At 33.4% G+C, this 22,621-nt stretch overlaps 1 protein-coding gene across 1 annotated transcript in view; it reads right to left on the reverse strand.

Annotated features, from left to right (window-relative positions):
* LOC118740183 (calcium-transporting ATPase type 2C member 1-like) overlaps positions 1 to 22,344 on the reverse strand; it is a 61,726-nt gene extending 39,382 nt beyond the window's left edge. Inside the window, exon 1 of the mRNA XM_036471679.1 lies at positions 21,988 to 22,344. The gene's annotated coding sequence lies outside the window, so the exon portion shown is untranslated. The remainder of the gene's footprint in view (positions 1 to 21,987) is intronic.
* Between the last annotated feature and the right edge of the window lie 277 nt (positions 22,345 to 22,621).

A 22,621-nucleotide genomic window follows, 5' to 3' on the forward strand; every position in this document is an offset into this window, starting at 1 on the left:
CATAAGTATATACTTATGTTTGAATGCTTGAATGTTTTATGGAAAAAAATAATTCTACAAATGTGAATATGTTGTCGGCGTCAATTTCAAAAGAACGTCAAGTGCAACTGACAAATGATTGTTGCTGCATTTGAAAGTACGTATATACACGCATACAGATTTATTTACATGTATGTATGTAATGCACACTGGCTGACTGATAGGCTGACTTACATACACATATACATATGTATATAGGTAGATTTTAGCTAAGGTGGGTAGTCAAATTGTATGGGTGAAAACGAAATTGGGTGGGTGGGTAGTTGAGTGAATGGCTTGTTGCCTGGATGGACATGACAGCCACATGTCAACGCTGCATTTTACAAATTAAAATGATGAAGGCAAGCATGAGTGGGGAAACGATGACGATGATGATGGTGCTGATGGTAATAATGGTGCTGGGAAATTAGCCGGAGAAGACGTGTTAAATCGTGAGTGCACATAGAAATTTGTACACACATACATTTGGATGCGCTTTCTTCACAATTTCAAATGCAAAAGCTTTGAATTAATGCAAAACCACCACCCACTTAGAAAAGCCAAATGAAAGAAGCAAGAATACATTGGCTCAAGCTGTGCAACCAAAATTAATTTTAAACGAAAAAAATGCCAAGCTGCATGTGAATGCACAAGTACAAATGTATGGATGACTACAATTTTATATACGCTTTTGCCAGTGCTTTACATGGCTTTTGTGCTACAGAGCAAGCTACTAATTAATTTTTAGCTTTTAGCTGGTTGAGCGGCAAACCAAAAAACAACAAAATCACGAGAAAAGGCCACATAAATTTCTTGGCATAAGCAGATATACAGAGCTGAGCTGCTAAAACAAAAGGCAGTCAATGCCTTTTAATTAATTATGCATTAATTTTTAATTAAGATTTCACCAGAGCTTATTACTGAACGGACGCCTTAACGGTGCTAGCTGTGTTTTGTAATGAGTAGAGCTATGTAATTGTAATAATATCAATTTGAATTTTTGCATTGCCTACTTTGTTAGAAAAAATTATATTTTATTTAGCATTCTAATCATTTTATTGTGAAGTTGCTGCTGGCTTATTGTATTCTATGCAAATCACAATTGCATCTGCTGCTTTTGCATGATTACTTCACGTGTTGACTAGTTAATGAACGAGTTAGGGTAATTATATTCACGAGTAATAACTATGACAGAGATTTAATTGATTACAAAATTGCAATCAATTTATTAAACTAGTCAATAAATGTAAAAATGTGATTTACGACTTTTGTATTCTTACCGATGAATTTAGTTGGAGTACCGCTGCTGTACCTAGCCAGCACAAATGGAATGGAAACAGATGTAACAGATCGTCGGTCGCCAATAATGTGCATATATGAGCAAGTCTCACGAGTTGTTTTTTTTTCACTACCTTCTCTCTGCAGAAAACAAACCGCTTAAGCATTCTTCTTGCATTTATTTCAATCAATGGTGCTCCATAAACAAGTACAATAAAAAATAAATCAAGTATTACCATTTTCGCCTTAAAACGTTTATTTAGGCTTCCATTGCCACACGAAAAATTACACTTGTTTTTTTAATAACCTAGGGAAGTTTTCAAATAGAAAGTTCATATTAAAGGCAATGAAAGCTGGCATCAAATACAGCATATCTATGAAGTTTCAAGTGTGCCACCAAATTAAAAAAAAAAATAAATGCAGCATGGAGAATATCTGTCACAGCTATGTTGTAATTTTTAAAATTTAACGATTTTTTTACTTTTAAAAGTTTAAGACACTTCAAATTATTAAAACTGAGTAAACGGTGAAATTGTTCTTCTTGCCAAAACGAAGGAATCTAGTGTAATAAAACTAGTGTGCCACCAAATGAAAAAAAAATTACATTGATTATAAGGTGACGATGATTTGAGAAACAAAAACTCCAATTTTTATTGGCACACTCGAAATTTATTCTGAAATTTGTATATACATAGTTGAAGAAATTAATATATATGTATATTCGTGAAGAATACTGTAAAAAAATATTCTAAGCCAATATTTAATTACTTTTAAATAATATTACTTTTAAGTTAAGTCGTGCGAGTGAACGTATTAGCTGACTGTGTATGGTGCTACGGGCTTATATGTTACATACACTACTACGAGTATATAAGTACAAGTTGTTATTATTTTTTTTTTTGCATAAAAATGAACATTTCAATCTTATTACAAGAACTATAAAAATTACAAAAATTTTTACCAAAATTGTAAGTATTTTATTCCGAATTTTTAGAAAAATTTTAGGTATGCAGTTTTATAGCCCATTAAAATTTACTACGACCAAGTGCAAATTTAATGTGGCTAAAGATTGCCGTTGATTTTTTAGATTTTTTTGTCGCATTTGCTTCCATATAACGAATAAACGCAAGTTATTTTTATATGGAAGAAAGCCGAAACAAAAAAATTATAAAAAAACAACGGTGTTTGAAGGCACTTGAAATTTAAAATTTAATCGGCTATAAAACTGCTTTTCCAAAAATTCTGAATAAAAATTTTTAATTTTCGTGGAAATTTTTGGAATTTTTATAATTACTCCCACCTGTCCTCTGGGTCTTTGTCATTAATGGAGGAGCCGGAAAGGATAGGCTGCGAGGGAGGAAGGCATCGGTTGCCCTTTACTGCTATAAAAGCGCTATTGGAAAGGAAAGGTGTCCCTCCCCCATAGTTATGAAACGATTAGTAAAGTATTATACTGTATGGGGCCATTGTCTGGTGGAACTCACTAGAAAGGTCCACACTAGCCAAGCGGCTGGAACGGGTTGCAAAGGGCATCTCTAATTCGTATTAGTGAAGTACTTCGCTCTACCCCAAGGCTAGGTCTAAAGGTGATGCTAGGCATCGTACCAGTGGACATTGCAGTCAAAGCTGCTGCGGTCAGGCTGAAGCACGCTATCTTAGGAAAAATCAATTCAGTCTCTGGAGCAAAGTACCTGTGAATATATTCACGGATACATCGAAGCTTGATGGCAGAGTCAGATGCGGTGTATTCTGGGAGTAATTACTCTTTGATATCAAATTTAGGCTGCCGGATTTCTGTAGCGTGTTTTGGGCAGAGGTAACTGCCATTCGAGAAGCAGCCGATTGGTTTCGGACTTTCTTAATACCCTTTTAGAGAGATCTACTCTGATATCCATGCGGAGATCAGAGCCCTAGGATCACTGATGGTAAGATCAAAACTAGTCTGGGACTGCGTGATCTCTCTCTCTCTCTCTTGGCTCGGATTACTTCCACATCTCCACATCAGACTTATTTGGGTTTGGGCAAGAAACTGCTGTGCCGAGGAACCGGCCAGGCAGGGCATCTTAGAAGCCATCACCAGCGAAACGGAACGGTCATTGGGGTACGTATGACAACCCGCCCCTTGGAGGGCTGTTACCTTACTTAACCTAACCTAAATAAGCAAACGAAATATAACCAAAACTGTTCAAAATATGAAATTCTATTATTTCTGCCCCGAGCGTAGTACACATTAAGCCAGAATCCGAAACTTTTCAAGCAGCACTAACCATCATTCTTTGAGTCTTTCTACCAGTTTCTTTAAATTTCAATCAACCGCAACAGTGTTGCCTCTTTCATTAACATAAACACATCTTTTTCTAAGTTTTATAATCACTAATTGCATTATGATATTTACTTAATACCTGAAAATTCATAGCCAACAATGCAGTATTTCTCCGTAATGGTACTGTAAATTTTCCAATGAAAACAATAGCGATAAATAAACTGGTTTTTCAAGAACGTGATTTACCAGACCACAAACGAATTTTCAGCGAATATAAAATATATATTGCATGTAATTTTAGCTATAAACAATACAATATGCGCCAGCTCATTTGAGTGTTAAATTACTGGATAACATTGCATAAGCAAATGGAAAAACGAGTTTTAATTCATTACTGTTGCCTTTCTGATATTACAGGTACTAAAGATAAGCTTGATTGGAGACTGCAACGACAGACAGGGCAAAAGCAAATATTTGTACATACATATGTAAATAAGTTAATAGTAAAAAGTTTTTACTAAAAACAATTATTTTTAAAGCAAGCTTTCTAGAAGGGAATTAAATTGCACCATAAATATAGGTTTTTCAAATATCTCGACTCCTGCGCCACCTATCGGATTAGCTCTTCTTTCGGATTGCATTGTCATCGGGTTCCGAGACAACTGCAAAGTTTCAAGTCTCTAGGTCATCGGAAAGTTGGTCAAAAATTTTGTTCAAAATTTACCTCTAACAAACATACTTACATACATACAGAGCAAGTTAAATAAAAGCTTGTAAAAATATAGGAGTTGAGAAATATTAGAAAAATTCCTGCTAACACGACATGAAATAGCACGACAAAATTTGTCGACTTATATTGACACAACTTTTTCTCCTTTATCCATACCTTTACAGATAATATCTGTGGTCATAAGCAATAACCGCCTAAGTTGAAAAACCTGAATTCGAGTAAAAAACGTTTTAAACATTTGGATTGTAATGTTATCCTTATGTGGAAACCAAAATGTTTTCGCCTATAACTTTTTAAGTAGCCTAGCTGGCGAGATGGGGATTTGAAATACGTATTGAAAAGCGGTTGAAGAATACGATAGCTTATGTAACTCCATTCTTTCTTAAGTCGACTTAAGCGCTAATTGCTTGTGACCACAGATATAAAAGGACAGACAGCCGATATAGCAACGCATGTACACGACTGGAGGCATTTTTTGATCTAAATCAATCGATGTACGGTTTTTGGTAGTGTTTGGATATATCGAGTATTTTTGAGGATCGATACTTTTAAGGATCGGGCATTTTTATGAGTACTGAGTACTTTCTTTATATACACACATGTTAGTAATATTTATATTTATATTTAATTATATCAAATGAACGGCTAACTATACTGGGTACAAATTGAGAAATCTCATTCCAGAATACCCGTAAATGTTAACATACCTCGGTACTTTTAAGAATTTACTCGACACTTAATACTGAGTAAGTACTTTGAATCGATCCTGGGAACATGTTTCAGAGTGATGAACAGAGTATTTTTGAGTACTGAGAACTTTCGGGTTCTTTTGAATTCTGAGTCTTTTTGCGTTACTTTATGAGTACTGAGTACTTTGGAGTACTCAGTATCGATACTTTCAAAATTCGGGTACTACCGATCCTAAAAAGAATTGAGTTCTGAGTGCTTTTGGTATCGATTCTGCCCAACACTAGTTTTTGGTCCCATTTTACAAGCTGTTTTCATTTATTTGACGACAACTGTCATTGAATTAGCCATATTGAAAACAAACGTTTAGAAAAACAAAATCTCTTTCCAGAAGAATTTCCAGCTGTCAATGGAAATTCTAAGAATTTGTTCTCCAAGTATGAATTTGGAATAGAGAGCATTTATTTATTATATTTTTGAGGTGAGACTGATGGTGTTTCTCTCGACCTAGTAAAGTTCTATCTCATCGGGATCATGAAATAGAAGATATCTATAAATATTTTTCTATAAAACAAAATTACATGCATAAGGTTATTCTAGCGTCGCGGCTGGATTTTTTCCCGATATTTCCCACAATGCCACGGTAGAAGTACCCTCTCTACCTCCTTTTTGTTTATAAAAATACAGCTTCACTCCTCAATAGGACACATAAGTAATTAAATACCTTTTAGGGCGTTTTACATAGATGACGATATGTCGTACAGTGGCGGGCAAAGAAATAGGGATGCGGATGAATTTTTATAAATCCTTCAAAAAGATTGAAATTTTGGCTTACATGATGAACTATACTTTAACAAAAATTATAATAAACATTAAATGAACAAAAGAAAAATAACCAAAGCTTGTTAAAATGTCGCGTCCCTATTTGTTTGCCTACCACTGTACATACATACAACGTACGTATTTAAATATTTTTGACCATCGAAACGCGCGTGTATAGTTTTTTTCCCGTGATAGTATTGTAAATAAAAAAGTGTTCAAAATAAATATTTGCAATCCACTTAAAAATCGGAATTAAGACGGCGTTTGTGCATACAGTGTGCCATACACATACATAAGCACATTTAATTCTGACAAGACGCGATAAGCATTCAACACAATTCACTCCAAAAAAAATAGCTTAGCAGTAAAAAATATTTACCTTTATTATTACGACGCTTTTAAAACGAGTTTTATTTTTGGTAGCAACAACAATCGAAGCAATAAAGAAAGTGAAATATTGTATGTCAAACAATGTAACATTTAATGAGAGTTTAAATGATAATACAAACAAACAAAAAATTACTGTAATAAAAATATAGCCAAAGCAGTTGTTCAAGAAAAACTGGTCACAGTGTTAGGGTATTCACAATGTTGCAAAACATAATAAAAACAGGGGCGCTAGTATTATCTGATCATTTCATTTTGCAGTCTCTCTAAATTTTGCATCCGATCGAGTTTGAGTCAATAAGTTTAATAAAATAGAATAATACACATTAGTCCCTTATGAAAGCCAAATTGTAATTATATTAAGCAGAAATAGTTGAGCTTATTTTGCTGAAGACTACTGCAGCCAAATTTGGATTTCCTCAGCAGACTCATAATAAAATCCTAAGCGATAAATATAAAACATTTGTTTATCAAAATTCTTTGTGGCTCTTCATTCTCTAAAAGTAGTCTACATCAGAGATCATTAACCCCTAACGAATTGGAAAGATGGAAAGCATTATCGAATTGCTACTCATCTACCTTATAGTTGTTTTGTGTGATCTGCAAAAATATGCAAATACATACGGTATGTACATATGATGTATGTATGTATGTACTTATCTGTATGTTGATACTTTTAGAAAGGCGAATGAAATTGGAATATGTGTGCCAAGCAAAACAAGCTTTATAAAGGTGAAGTTATGGAAATAGGTAACACAATATATATGTATTATGTATATGTATGCACAGCAGTTCTTGTATCAAAATATGTATAAATACATATGTAGGCTTGTTCTACCTAGTATTCGAAACACATATTTTTCATTTCGCAATTCGAAGCAGTATGAATTCGAACCTGTTGGCATTTAAGAAACTTTGAGCCGAGTCTCTGACGGCGTGGAGCTTATTTGTATACTTACAAATGTACGTACATATATATGTATGTACACATGTTTGTGCACATTGATAGGAACAAACTTAAAAAAAAAATACATATCTATTTACATATGTATATAGAAACATACTAGTTAAGTAGTTACTTCTATTTGGAAGACCTTGGGAGCTGTTTGTCTGGATCAAGAAGTATGTAAAAGAATTTGTTTGCCTACACATTAAAGTTAAATACAGAAATGTGTTAAGAATTACATACTAATTTATTTATTTTAATAGAAGCATTGATGCTTGCGAAGGTTAGTAAGGAAAGGTAAGGGACGTACGGAGCAAACCTTTTGAAAATCTTAAATTCATATTTAACCGAGCGGAAATTCTGTAGATAAAGCGCTGATTCTGTCTAGAGCCTGGCTAGATTTTCGTAACTGAGATTTGCTCGACGTACCAGAACAGGTGCTGGCCAATTGCAAAGGTTCTGGCATGAAAATCTAAAACTGGTTTTTTTGTATGGAATTTTGTGTACAATTCTCGGAAAAATCCGGAATAACGCGAAAAAATTTTGAATTTTTTTCGACGAAAGCTTGGAAAATTTCGGATAATTGTGATATTCATTGGGCGCATGAATCAATTGGAAACAATTTTCTCCTATGTTTCATAACCGATTCGAATGGGTGCTGCTTTTTTGGAAAGGTGTTTAGAAGAAGGAGTGCACAAAGTTTTATTTTTCCGATAGGCGGCGCAGGGGTCGATCTACGCTAAAAAAAAATGCATTTGGTTCGTTGGTAGCCTTTTGCCTAGATTAGCATATAGGATCCATTTTTTCCGTAAAGTGGGCCAGGAACCGATATATTCGAATCTTATTTACGGTACGATTTGCTTTAAATTCGAAACCCGTATTATAGATATGCGTAGAATAGAATCGAGTCAACAATACTTGTTACACAATCCAACAAAATAGCCTGAATTTTTGTGTGCTTATTACGAATTCGTAAGCATAAAGTTTCCATCAGCTCCAGGTTTTAAGAAAAACGAGGTCAAAGTGTCAAAAAATTGCGTTATTTTTCAATATTTGAGGAGCTCTAGCAAAGAAACAAAGGGTGGTAGAACCTTCCACTTAGGCTTTGATTAAAGCTGAAAATCTCGAATACTATCCTTGCAAATTCCTGCACCTTTGCTTTATGGTCACTTATAGTCATTTGAACAGCTAACACTGATTTTTACACCTTTTTTCAACTGCATAATTTTCCAGTATTTTTTTTTTTTTTTTTTTTTTGGACGATCAAAAGTAAATGAGTACAGGTGACTATCTGGGCAAGGCGCAGGAATAGTAGGGATAGTAGTCTGTAGTTCTAGCTTTAATTAAAGCCTAAGTGGAAGGCACTAACATGCTTTGTTTCTTTGCTAGTGCTTCTCATATATTGCAAGAAACACTTTCACCACATTTGTCTCAAAATCTGGAGCTGGTGGAAACTTTATACTTACGGATTCTTAATCAGCACAAAAAAACCTATCAAAAACGTTTAACGTTTGCCGCATCAAAATCGGTGTTGCGCTGTGTTACCTACACTAATTATATAAAGAGAAGCTTCTTCTTTTTATAAGAGGTGATCTCGCGAACGGCTGTACCGGTTTTTTTAAATTTTGGTTACCTACTGCATACTTTCGATATAATAAGGGAGCGTGGCATCACCCATACATATCGAATTTTTCATACCGTATAGCTCTGGAAGTATTTGTGGTAGTGTCCTGGAAATTGGTATAGAGATTTTGGGGCTACTGGAAAAGGGGGTGTGGCGCTTTCCAAACATATTGAAACTTTTACCTATCTGTAGAAATATAGTTCGACATTTCGACTTATGTGGTTTTGATTAAACTATGAACCATATTTTTATAAAAAATAACAAAAAAATTTAATTTGAAAAACATTGCAAATGTTTAACAAAAAAAACGACAAGTACTCACATTTGATCGCCAGTGTATGTATGTGGCAAAGAATAAGTTTCTTGTAACTATTATTTTTTTTTATGCGTGATGAAATTCCAACAATTGCAACTACTTAAATGCTAGCGCCAGCAATTCGTTATAGGTTTTTTTTCGTTTTGCAGCAAGGTATACATACATAGGTACTAAGTATGTATATCGTCGTTTAAAGTGTAAAACCGCGTATCAACAAAATGCAAAACCGCGTATCAACAAAAAAAATGCAAACCCGCGTAAGTGAGATTGCATAAATTATTTTCTAGAGAGTAAAAACACTAATATTTCAAAATGGTTTTTATAAAGCAATCGCATTTCTGGCTAGTATATTTCAGGACGAATGGATAAGGATTGAGCCAAGAGCCTGTGTGAGCAAATCCAATTTTTGGCAGCCAATGTCAGTTACGCGGTTTTGCAGAATGACGATACGCGGTTTTGTACTTTAAACGACGATATGCATTTCATTGATTACTGTTGATCGTTTAAGTATAAAAAAATCAATCGTGAATTAACCGCTTATTTAATGATTTCATTATTAAAAGTCAAAATAATTACTTGAGCCGTTTATTTTGAAAGTGGCATAAGTCACTTCGTACCTCTTGTGCTTAAATGACCGGTTACTTGTATCTGAACGCATCAGTTATTCGTTCAACTTCATCAACCAAAGGTAACTAGAAGGTTTTTTTATTAAGTACTTTATGACGATAGAGGGATTTACAGATGCATTCGGTTAGAAGTAGGTGGTTATTTAAGCACAAGAGGTACAAAGTGATTTATGCCGCTTTCAAAATAAACGGCTCACTTGGTAGATGAATTATATAAACGAAGCGAGGTAATTTTAATTAAAGAGAGAAATTTCCTATTAGCTATGAGTATTATAACATTTTAAGTAAATCTTATTTATGTAATTTAAAAGTATTTTCGTATTTATTAAGTACCTACATAAATTTAGCACTACAGCCTTCAGACGTCTCATAAAAGAGCAACAATACTTCAGAGAGTCGTATGAGTGTTTTGGGAAGGTAGAATTTCCAAGACGAGATAATAATGCTTTGGAAGTGACATTCCTTTCTATAAAATAATATCTTTTCGATGCATCACTTCAATGAATTGGATACCGGCTTAGGACAAAAAAAGGAAAATAAAGGGACGATGGAAGATCGTTCCACAATAAATCATATTGCTACCCTGTTGGAAACACCAACAACCAAAATGAAAATAATAATACCAGACCTTAACTTTAATTTAATCCCTTACTTTACTAACTTTAATACTTAACTTTATGACTATAATTACTTACCCTAATGACCCCTAGAATGCAGTTATTCAATAATGACGGGATCAGAGTAAAATGCTCCATCGAGTAGTACACTTACTTGAGGGCTGTCTGAAGCTCTCAAGAAACACGAACAAGAAATGGAGAGGAAATTTTCTTCTATCAAAATTTATTAAATCAGTATGCAGCTCTCAAGAAAAAATGCTCGTATATTTATTTTTTAAAGGAAAAGAAGCGAAATACTTTCTTAAGCAACAGAAATAACAGGTTAGGTTAAGTAACATATACTACATATAAAAAAAAATATATTTAAAAAAAATATGTGAAAAAACAATGGCTGATAACCGCTCAGAACTTGAAGATAGCGTAAGTAATTTATAACTCAGAAAATATGCATATTTTATTCATCCAAATATATTAAATCATAAGAAACAAGGTTTTTGTTTTAAGCTCCTATACCTGGCCGGTGATATTGGTCCGGGGTCTAGGTTTGACCAGATCGTTTATTTAATTAGAGTAAAAATATTTTGTTTCCACAAATATACAGCCCTATCGCTAATTTCATGTGAATAATTTAACATGCAAAACAAAAACCAATTGGGAAAAATTTGTTTTTGTTTTGCTTTATAATTTTCGGGAATATTTGTTTACGTGAAACTAGCGATAGGGCCGATAGTGCCTACCACCAAATATTTATGTATATATGTGTACCAAAAATATTTATGTATATATGTGAAGTCTACAGACAAAAACAATCTAAGCGCTAGTCTAACTACTATCAAACTTCAAATGACTGTAATATACTTCTAACTAACTCTGAATAAATGAAACCGGGAACTGAGTGAACCGAAAGCACAAAAAACACTATCGTAATTTTTCCACAAAAAAAATTCTTCTCATAAGGTCATTATGCCAAAAAGAAGCGAAGGTATTCTCAACTTAGTATACTCTTAATTATCAGATCGTCCAAAAAATATTCGGGGATCATCAATAACAGATTAGACAGTTTGAGAGCAAATTGATATTAGCACAACACCAGCCAATGAAGCAGAAGTAAGTAAGGCCAAGTTTCTTGCAGTGAGCTGAACTATTTAATCGCCGGCCAACTATAAATATTGAGCTAAAGGCTAATACAATGCTTCACAGCGAGAAATCCAAATTAATGAAGTGTTAGGATCCTCATCTTTAAACTTCACGCATAAAAAACTTAGTATTGGATCCTACTCTAAGATCCCCACCTTAAGAAAATATAAGCGGAAAACTCCACAGGAAATTTTCAATAGTCCGGCGGAAGTTTCCAAAGAGATAGAAGAAGGATTACGGGTAAAACTTTGAAGAATGCATTGAATGCTTATAGAAACGCAACTTTTCCCAACATAAGGTGTACCTATAGTCATGTGAAAAATAATATGGACACAACATTTTGACCAGGTTTGGCTATCTTTCTTTTATTTGTTTAATCTATATATATAAAAATGGTGTGAAAAATGTATAGTAATTCATCAATTGAGAACGGTTGGGCCAATTTGGCAAACATTTTTTTTTAGTTGTTCGTAATTGCCAGGAGAAAATTTTGGGAAAACCCTTCGGGAAAGTCGGAAAATTGGAAAAATCGAAAATTGATTTTTTTGTATGGAATTTTATGTGCAATTCCTTCGGAATGGCATTCGAATGGAATGGTATTTTAGGGATTGAAGTCAGAAGTCCAAGCCTTAATTTAAGCCTAACTGGAAGGTTCTATCACCTTTCGTTTCATTGCTAGAGCTTCTCAGATATTGCAAAAAACGCAATTTTTTTACACTTTCACAACATTTTTCTCAAAATCTGGAGCTGATGGAAACTTTATACTTACGTATTCTTAATCAGCAAAAAAAAGCCTATCAAAAGCAGCTTCAACATTTGCCGCATCAAAATCGGTGTTGCCTTACCTACACTAATTATATAAAGAGAAGCTCCTTCTTTTTATAAGAGGTGATCTCGCGAAAGGCTGTACCGATTTTTTTAAATTTTGGACACCTACTGCAGACTTTGTATATATTAAGGGAGCGTGGCATCACCCATACATATCGAATTTTTCATACTCTATATCTCTGAAAGTATTTGTGGTAATGTCCTGGAAATTAGTGTAGAGATTTTGTGGCTACTGGAAAAGGGGCGTGGTGCTTTCCAAACACATTAAAACTTTTACCTATCTGTAAGTATATACACCCAGAATACAGTGTTTTTTTCTTTTTCATAATAATTTTTTTCGTTAATCTTTTATAGAAATATAGTTCATTTTGCATCAAATGGCACCAAATTTTGTGTATGCAGTTTTTAGCTCACTCAATTTCAGTATCATAAAGTGCAAGTTTTTAATGGCTATAAGATACCGTTGATTTTTGAGAATTTTTTCGCTGATGATGTTGCGCATTTTCTCCGTATAACGAATGCGTGAGTTTTTTTGTATGGGAAAAAATGCCGAAGAGTGTCAGGATGTAAAAGACTTAATCTGGTGGCTTAACTCCTCCTAAACGACCGAAACGATTTTAATGATAATTTTTATTGGCGCTGGAGGCGAGTTATTGCTAAAAATCGTCGATTCGGAGGCACCAGAGATCAAAGTCAAATTACTCCCGTTAAATCAACCATCAGAACCATTGCGGTCCTTGCTTTACGGTGACTAAACAGAATGTGGACCAGTGATACTCACCAGTTTAGAAATTGCCACCTACTATACTATACAGATTCAAGGACGGTTCAAGGACAATTCAATAAAATTAAAAAAAAAAACAACAAACTTTTTATTACGAATTTTTAGATAAATAAAAGTATGCAGGTTTAAAGCCCATTAAGTTCTAGCTTGAGAAAGCGCAAGTTTCAAGTAGCTAAGAAATCTCGTTGGTTTTTAACTGGTTTCAAAAAAGGAGGAGGTTATCAATTCGTCGGAATATTTTTTTTTTAACTATTTATATATAACTTTGGACCACTTTAACTGATTTCTATAATCCTTTTTTTAAGGAAAGGTGCTACCTCAGAGGTGGCCCCATACTAATTTGGTTTCGATCAGATCATTGGATCATGAAGAAATTAACGAAAGTCTTTAAGTTTTATATGATAATTGAAGTCGGTTTTGTTTTTGCTTAAAAATTACTTGTTAATAATTGCTTTGCTAACGGTGTCACGCATTTTCTCCCGTACAAAGTATGTTCAACAATTTTTTTTTTTTTTTATGGAAGAAAATAATAACACCATCAGCAAAAAAATTATCAAAAATCAACGCGAATTCTTAGCAACATGAAACTTGCACTTTCTTAAGCTAGAATGTAATGGGCTATAAAAGTTTGTTGGTATTGTAAAATAATGTTGAATTTTTCTTATTATTCTACAAAGTTTGAAATTCGGACTTATATGATTTATGTTAGATAAGGAGCTGTATTTTTGTAAAAAATGTAATAAAGATTAAACAAACGTAAGAAAAGTATCCAAAACTTGTCAGAATATCATGTCCCTATTATTTTTCACATGACTGCATGTATCACAGTCGACCTATTATTATTCATTTGCTAATAATAATATTAATATTCAGCAGCTTACACTTTTGCTAAATGTTTGGCCGAGCTTCTCCTCGAATTTGTGGTGTGCATGCTGATTTTTGCCCTCGAATTTTGGTAACAATAAGAACGCACTGCCGAAACAGCGACACTTATGATCTTTTCATTCATAACGAAAGGGGTATTTAGAATTTCACAAGTACATACTTATACTTAAAAATCCCTGTTCACAGAAAATTAATTTTTTCTTCTCAACTTTAGTATTTCCTTTTTTAGTCTATGTACATGGGTTTCTCATCTAATAAATATCTTTTTATCCAAACAATTTTTGTTTTTTTATTGACCTTGAGGCCGTTTTTTAATGAAGAACTTATTGTGGAAAAGCAACAATAATTTGATCACGTGGTTGTTGGTTTTGTTGGTTTTTGTTAATATTTCTATTATTAGAATGTTTAACTTTTAGGTGTGCTCGTTATTTTGTTATTTTATGGCCTTATAACAAAAAAAATAAGAATAATCTTTTTAGACAGCATTAAAAATTATAACGCTTCAAGAAAATGCCACACACTTACATCCTCCTCTTCGAGACGCTTCATTTTCATTTTTCAATCAAATTTTTATTTGCCACTCAACAGCGCCAAAATTTCACTTTAATTTATATTAACAGCTTCAGTTAATTATTAATTTCATTTGTATATTTGTCGGCGCTTTTATTAGTACACAAATCACCAAATTATTGTTTTTTTTTTATTCACGCTATTAAAGTAACAGTCATCAAATGAAAATTAAAAAAAAAAAATATTTCCAATCACTTTTTCGTCATTACGCTGCCATTTAAATTCCCTTCCAAAAACATTTCGAAAAACATGAAATTAATTTAGATAGCACAGCGACACGAAAGATAATAAACTAATGTGAAAAATTTCATCACCAGCAACACGCTTCAAATCGAATTTGTCGTTTTTACGGGTACGCGCCACTTCATTACGTTCCGATACATCAAAAGGTTTTTAAATACTAAAATATTTATAAGTCGTGTGCTCAGTTTATAGCCAATCAAGCAAACTAACAACCGACCGGGACTGAGTAGCACCGCGAAGCACCAAGTCGCACACACAACAAGATACATAGTTTGTTAGAAAACAAAAAACGTTGCGACTAACCGCAAGTTAAGCGTAAAATTAAAATGTGTTGGTACAATTGCTGGGTTTTTAGTGTTTCAGTTACTTATTTTTTCCTCCTTACTAAAGACATTTAAGTGCCGCATCATTGCAGCTTTTTTACATAACTACGTACTTACTGACGACATTTAAATGCGTATGCTAAAAAAGTTTAAGCGGGGGAACGACTGAATACACTTATTAATATGTATTTAGTTAAGTATGTTTGTACATGAGCCTTCAAAGTAGCTTGTTAGACACTTAAGTGGGCCATAATCTATGTACATATGTACATGCACAACAGTAAAAGGCTGCTACTTGCCTATTGATGGTTGTGAAGAGTGTAGAGGCATTTCTAGGGAGTTAATTCAACGAATTGGAGCGATCAGTCGTATTGAGAAGCACATATGTATGCATGTACCAGAGTGTCCAGATTTGGCGATTTCGCGCCATTTGGCGATTTTTTTTTTGATATATGCGCGTAAAAATTTAGGAATGTGATTTGTGATTTGTGTTATTTATTATTACCCTATGAAGGTATTATATTCTTTTTTGGTTTTAAAAACTATATTATAACAAGATCTCATTTTTAAAATAAGAGAATTGTTAAATCGATTTTATGAATTTTATTTTTAAAAAAAAATTGGCGATTTTTGGCGATTTTTTTTTTCTAAAAATTGCCCTTTTTTTAAACAATCTGGACAGCCTGGTATGTACACAAAAAGCGCTTGCAAAATTTAACATAAAATGTTTTTTTTTTGTAGTTTTAATATTTAAACAGCTACTGATAACAGAGGTGATGAATTCCAAAGACAAAGTAAACCAAAAACCAAGCATTTTTTTTATTTTTAATGCTGTCATCTACATATGTACATATATATGTGTATATGTTATCAGTTTTCCAAAGAAATTTGATTTGAGGAGTTCTAGCGCAATATATTTATGAGGTCAGATATGTGAGTATGCCAACAAGTCGGTAAGCACTTCAAACAAAAAAGTGGCCAAACACAATAAAACAAGACTGATTTTTTATAGTTTGTTCCAAAAACAACAAAGGTGATTTATTAAAAATATTTGAGTATATAGTAGATATCATGATAAAAATATAGTAAGGTAGAACCGCTGAGAGTCACTTTTAAAATTCTTGACGTTTCCAAACAATTTAATTTTTAAATTTACTCACAAACTCACACACACATTTTCATTTTCAATCTCAAGCAACAACAATTTCGAACAATTTCAATTTTTTGTTTTCACTTTTATATGATTTTAAAATGTTGGCAAACTTCAAAAAAAAATCATGGCCGACAAATTGAGAGAACGGTTATACCTTGCTATGTTTTTATCATGGTAGGTATGAACACGGGTATTGAGAAATAACGAGCAAACGCAGAGAAAAATCTAAGTAAAAGAGAATGATGGACGCAGAAGAGCCAAAGTGCAAATTTTTGGCGCTCACTCTTTTAGAGTGAACAGTTTGATTTTGGTGTTGCCATATTATTTTTTCAAAAACGGTAACTTTTTCGATTTTCAGTTATGGTGTCGATAATTTTCTAGATAAATGCTTATATATATTTAAATACATACAAGTCGATTGTGCAGGTCCGAATAGAGGGTGGGGGTGTTTCCCCCCGGGGGCGACTTTTCCACCGTTAGAGAAGGAAATATTATATTTTGTTGTAAACATTCAAGATACTTTCTCCACCGTTAACGATTCTGATGAAAAAAGAAAGAGATTATGTAGATGTGAGCAATTTAGTTTTTAACCTCCAAGAGGCTCTCAGACAAATATAATGGAAAACTTATTTACAGTCTGAATTGGTACATGTTTGACATGTTTGTCAGTGATGAACATCTCATCTAGACATATAAATACATATGCATATTTTTTATAAATGCAAATCGAGGTTCCTTTTTCGGTTTATTTTCAAAAGCTACTGAAGAAATTTGGAGGAGACTTGTAAGCATTAATTAATCCGGTATTAACGTTCATAATTCGATTTTAAGTTTTCCTGTAAATTCGCTATAAATTATGCTGGCGGACTTCACAATAGTAAGTCACATAAAGGAGTTAGTATTGGTGACATGTAAAATTCAAATGTGTATGGAAAAAAAGGTGTCGAATTTCGACAATTGGGCGATACTAGTCTAACGAAATGTTACTTACCCAGTACATGTACATATGTATATAAAATAACGGTTGCTTTTGAACCAAAAAATGTCAAGGGCTTCAACGTTCAAGTCACCAATAATCACATTCGCTTATCCATTGTAAATAATTTGTAACAGTGATAGTTTTAAGAATTGCCAGTAAGTATTCAACCATAAAAACACAAAAAAAGTTTTTTCGAAATCTTAGATCTTTAGTGATTAATCTACCGACCATTGAATTTCGAAAGAATATATGTACTTACGTATATGTATATTAAGGTAACATGAATGTTACTTTTTTACTACTGAAATATATGTTTTCAATTCATCGGGAATTTTGAGGGATACATTTTTAAAATGTGGGCAAGTGACAGATTTTTCCCCGATTTTCGTAAGTAATTTAAGCCCTAATTAGACGCATAAAAAAATCACACAATTAGTCGCATGGGCTCCCCAGTGACCCCAATAAAAGTGTTGAAAACAGAGTTTTTAAAGTAAAAAAAACTAAGTGTATTTTATCAAAAATAATAAAGTACTCTATTATCGTTAACTTAAAAAAAAAAACATATTTTCGACTTCAAACTTAAAAAAATAAAATAAAACTTACCTCCCCAAAAAAATGTTACATGCGTACACGCCGATGTTCTTGCAGTGACTTATTTACGTACCCCGCGGGGAGTTAGGAAGCTAGAGAGAGCGCGAGCTCGCTCCAAGCACTCCAAGACATTTTTTTTTTTTCAACTTGAAATGGCCTTGACCCCATGGGCCTAATTAGGGGTTAACAGAGAATGTCTGGCATCACTGATTGGAATGTTAAATACATTTTTTGCTATTTTTGTGCTCACGCCAATGCAATGACAAATTAAAATTTATACAGCACACAAATGTACATACAAAAATACCCGCCTATATATGCATGTATGTATTTACATATGTACATACATACTCAAATAACTATTATTTATCAAATAGATCTCAAGCATGAATGTCTGGCCGTCTATTGATTGACAACAAAGTCGTAAGCGTCTCTAATTTATTATGCCAATAAATGTTTGTGCTAACCAGTAGTCTAGGAAAGATGGTAACTATAAACTTTCACTTCACGTGCTTGTAGTTGGATTAGAGATAGCAGTCCAAAATCCTATAATTGTTTACGGGAAAAAGACAGCAAAATTATTTACATATACATAGGTTTGAGTTGTTTGTGAATATTTGGGGCGCGATATCCTCGACTATGGTAGTATCGATTTTGGGTATTAGCTGAAAAAATATTTATTTAAATTTTTTGAATATCTATAGAGGAATCTGTACATACTTTTCCCCCTGTGCGACACGCCTTAACCATCCTCAATCGGGACCAAAGTTTATATGTGATATTAGTGGCCGTGGTACTACCGATTGAGGGAGACCACCCTTGGCACTTGTAATGTCAGATTGAACTGAACTCAGTAATCGCAGTGACTGACTTATAAGCATAGTTGCCAACTTGGTGCTTTAAGCACTAGATTTAGTGCTTTTGGAAAATTAAAACGCCAAAAAAAAATTATTTAGTGCATAGTACCTTTTTTAGTGCTTTTTTCTGAACTAAAATTACTCCGATATAGTTAAAACCTGAAATAATTTTTAAATATTTAAAGCTGTGGCAGCACTGAATTTACAAAAATCTACAAATTTAAATGCACTTAAATATAACCATGATTGATAAAAAGCTGAACTTGCAAATTCACCTTGTTCAATTCTATTCGCGTTGAAAATGCTAGTAGATATGCGAGTAAGTTAAGTATTTCTTTTTGTTCGTTTCTAATTATTTGTAAAAAATTTTATTTTTGTACCACCTGAGTAAAACACATTGTTTCTTGGTGCTGAATCCAAGTCTGGCCGCACAAATGCTCTAGCACTAGAATTTTGAGATATCCTAACCTCAAAGTGCCAAAATCACGGCGATATTTGAGGTTATATAAAGAAAACAAACATTTTTTTGGTCATTTCTACTTAGGGCATGATTTTCGTTTGTTGGGATTCGATTTTTCTTTCTTGAGATATATCAGTTTTAATGTGCAGTACTTCGGTATTACGTCGTAAGCATGACTCATTATAGCATGTGCCTTTTCAATCGTTATGAGCGAAAAAGTTTTGTTTATTGATTTATGTATGCATTATTGTAAATATAACAGCATGGCTTACTGGTGTTAAGTAAATCTTATGCCTCTAAATCTTAAGAAATGTAAAGTAATGTGCTTTTAACGAAGAGCTGTTCATCCCCCTTCTTATACAATAGGTAACCATAACCTGGAACAGGTATACAATTTTGTGGACCTTGGTATCACAATGGATCCTAAGCTTAATTTTAATCTTCATATTAATGTGACAGTCAACAAGGCTAAAGGTGTACTTGCATTTGTGAAAGAATTTTGTGACACTAAAATCCTGTTTACAACATTAGTTAGGCCAATTCTGTAGATCGTTTCTGTAACAATTCTCTACCAAGGCGAATCGAGATATGAATTCGCCGCCCTATTCTCTACTGCTAATGAGTAGTAGAGAATGACGGATATTCTCTACCAGTAGAGAAATAATCGGTAGAGAAAAGTTACAGAAGCGGGCTACTGGAATACGGTTCGGAGGTTTGGAATCCAAGGTATCAAATTTACTCAGACAAGATAGAATCAATTCAAAAACAATTCCAACTTTTTGCTTTAAGAAATTTCCGTTGGGATTCTCAATATAACCTTCCACCTTATACGAGCCGATTAAAACTTATTAATCTTCCTACACTTTCCAGCCGCAGGCAAATGCTTGGTACAATTTGTATAGTTAAATTACTACAGGCTCAATTTCAAGTCCGCTTCTTCTGGGCGAAGTTAACCTTAATGTTCCCTCCCGGGTATCAAGACACTTTTGTCCCCTATTTCTGAAAGCTTGTAAAACTAATTTTGAATTGCCCGACCCACTCCGTTGCTTATGCCAGGATTTTAACTCTCATTGCTTATGCCAGGATTTTAACTCTCATTCCAGCACGTTTGATATATCAGATCCGCTTTTCAGCATTAAGAAATCGATACTGTTCTCTCTCAATAAATGAATCATTAAAATAAAGACATAAAATCGGCTGATGAATTTAGTTCTGTAGCTGAACAGTTTTAGATCTCGACACTTAACAAACTCCTGCCTATCGTGACTCGGCGCAAAAATTGAAAATAAATACTGGTTCCGTACGTCATGCGGACTGCGCCCCTCGTGCGGATGGGCGGGAATGGAGCGTAAATCCCGTTGGGATTATTATTATTATTATATTGTTAATTTTTTGTTTGGGAAAATTTTCCAAAACGGATCCAGGCTTTGAAAAAAAAATATTAGGGAGTATAGAGGAGCTTTTTCAGATTCTAAATCTGAAGACCCCACCCTCCGGAGGCTTATAGTTTTAAAGTAATTCGCATTTAAAGTTGCAAAAAATACCGAATTTAACCTCACCTTTTGCTTTGTACACCAATTGAAGTGAAATGTCGGTGCATACATATGAAAAAATGCCTCAAAAACACAAAACGGAAGCAATAAAAAAATGCAGATAATAATCGCGCGATATTTAATAAAAAAATTTAATTATTTATTGGTTGATTTTTGATTAAAAAGTTGCATAATTTATCAAAGTATCGATTTTATAATAAAAAGCGATGTTTTATTAAAAATGTTCATTATTCATCGAAGTATCGATTTTTAGAATATAAAGCGCCGCAGGCGAAAATTTTTAATAAAAAATGGCGCAATTTTTTATTAAAAATTTTCGATATATATGGAACTATATTAATATATGGTTACTGGGTGTTTGTTTTATATAAAATCGCGCGATCTGCATGCGAAAAAATAAGAAGAGAATAAAAGAAATACCGTTGGAATACGGTTGCAATAAAAATATGACGATTTTACGCACAACTCCTTTTTGTGTTGGCCGCGTTTTAATAAAATCCTTTAATAGTGGCGTATTTACTTTTAAAACGTATGGCAGCACATATTTGCTCTTACTGTCGGCCATTGTTATTTCTGTTTGTTTGTGAAAAGTGGTAAAACGTGAACACAAATTTATAAACGCGTTTTACTTAATTAATTGGTGAATTATATATAATAAAAGCATAAAATACGCATGTGAGCATTGAAAATATAATATGTAACACAAAATATAAGTGATAAGTGGCATATTTTAAAAAAATTAGGGGGTGATAGTGGACATTATTTAACAACAAATTGCTAAAATACTATTAGCAATTATATTGTGAGAGTGAACAATTCATGTTGAGGAGGCCTCCCCCAACATCCTCACCAAGTTTCATGACGAAATTCCTTATACTTTCGCTGAAATTTCGATTGGTTCCATTTTGGAAAGCCCACCCTTTTGTTTTTGTTAAACACATAAAAACTGTTATAAAAAAAGCATCAATTGATTCAAAACCATTTGGTGCTTTTAGTGTGGTAAAACGCTTTTTTTTCCAAGTTTTTGGTGCTTTTTGAAAATCAAAAGTTGGCAACACTTCTTATAAGTATGTATATAAAAATGTATGTACATACCTATTTATAAAGGCTAGTATTGCACATGTATGTATGTACACCCATATGCATTTTCATATGCTAAGAGAGCGGCGCTATGCTAATATAAGAAAAACATATGCATATGTAATCACAGCAGAAATTTCCAGTCAGAACAGTAAACAGAAATTTAAAGATGAATTTAATCCCTTAAATGTATGTATTTAGATATGTAAAACTATTTGTTTATCACTCACATAGTTATTTTAAGCTTTATCCAGATTTTAATATTGTTTTCCCCAGATTCTGCTACTTTCACAATACGTCATACATGAAATTCCAACACAGCACAAGTTTTTCACCGGTCAAGCGTTTACTGGAGCACACGTCACCCGATCTTTTCAGCTATTTCACACGCAACTTAAAATATCACTACCTACTTAAGTATTTACGCACTCCTACGAGCATAGGGAAAAGAAAATAAAACAAAAATAACGCGTCGACTTGGTGAAACAAATACGCGCAGATAAATAAAATGAAAAAATTACAACTCAATCAGTTAATTAATTCGTACATTAACTGCCGACAAGATATGTAAAACTGGCTAAATTAGTGAACTGTCAAAGCGCACAAAGTGAGCGCGAGTATTGAGCAAATTTAATGAAAAAAAAAAATTGCGCATGAAGAGAACAAGAAACAGCAGAAAGAGAATGAACAGGTTTATAGAAGATGAGAGCCTGCGGTGTGATTGTGTTGAACACATTAGGTTCGCTTAGCCGCACAGTGGTATGAAGACGAAAATCACATTTGTAAACTAAAGGCTGCCCAGAGAATCATCTGTTTTTTTTTTTAATGTAAAAAACAGGCAGTCAGTGATCGGACTTCTACCAC

This window comes from Rhagoletis pomonella, unplaced genomic scaffold (genome assembly GCF_013731165.1).
Source record: "Rhagoletis pomonella isolate Grant_MI unplaced genomic scaffold, Rhpom_1.0 Rhpom_scaffold_00005, whole genome shotgun sequence".
NCBI classification, from domain to species: domain Eukaryota; kingdom Metazoa; phylum Arthropoda; class Insecta; order Diptera; family Tephritidae; genus Rhagoletis; species Rhagoletis pomonella.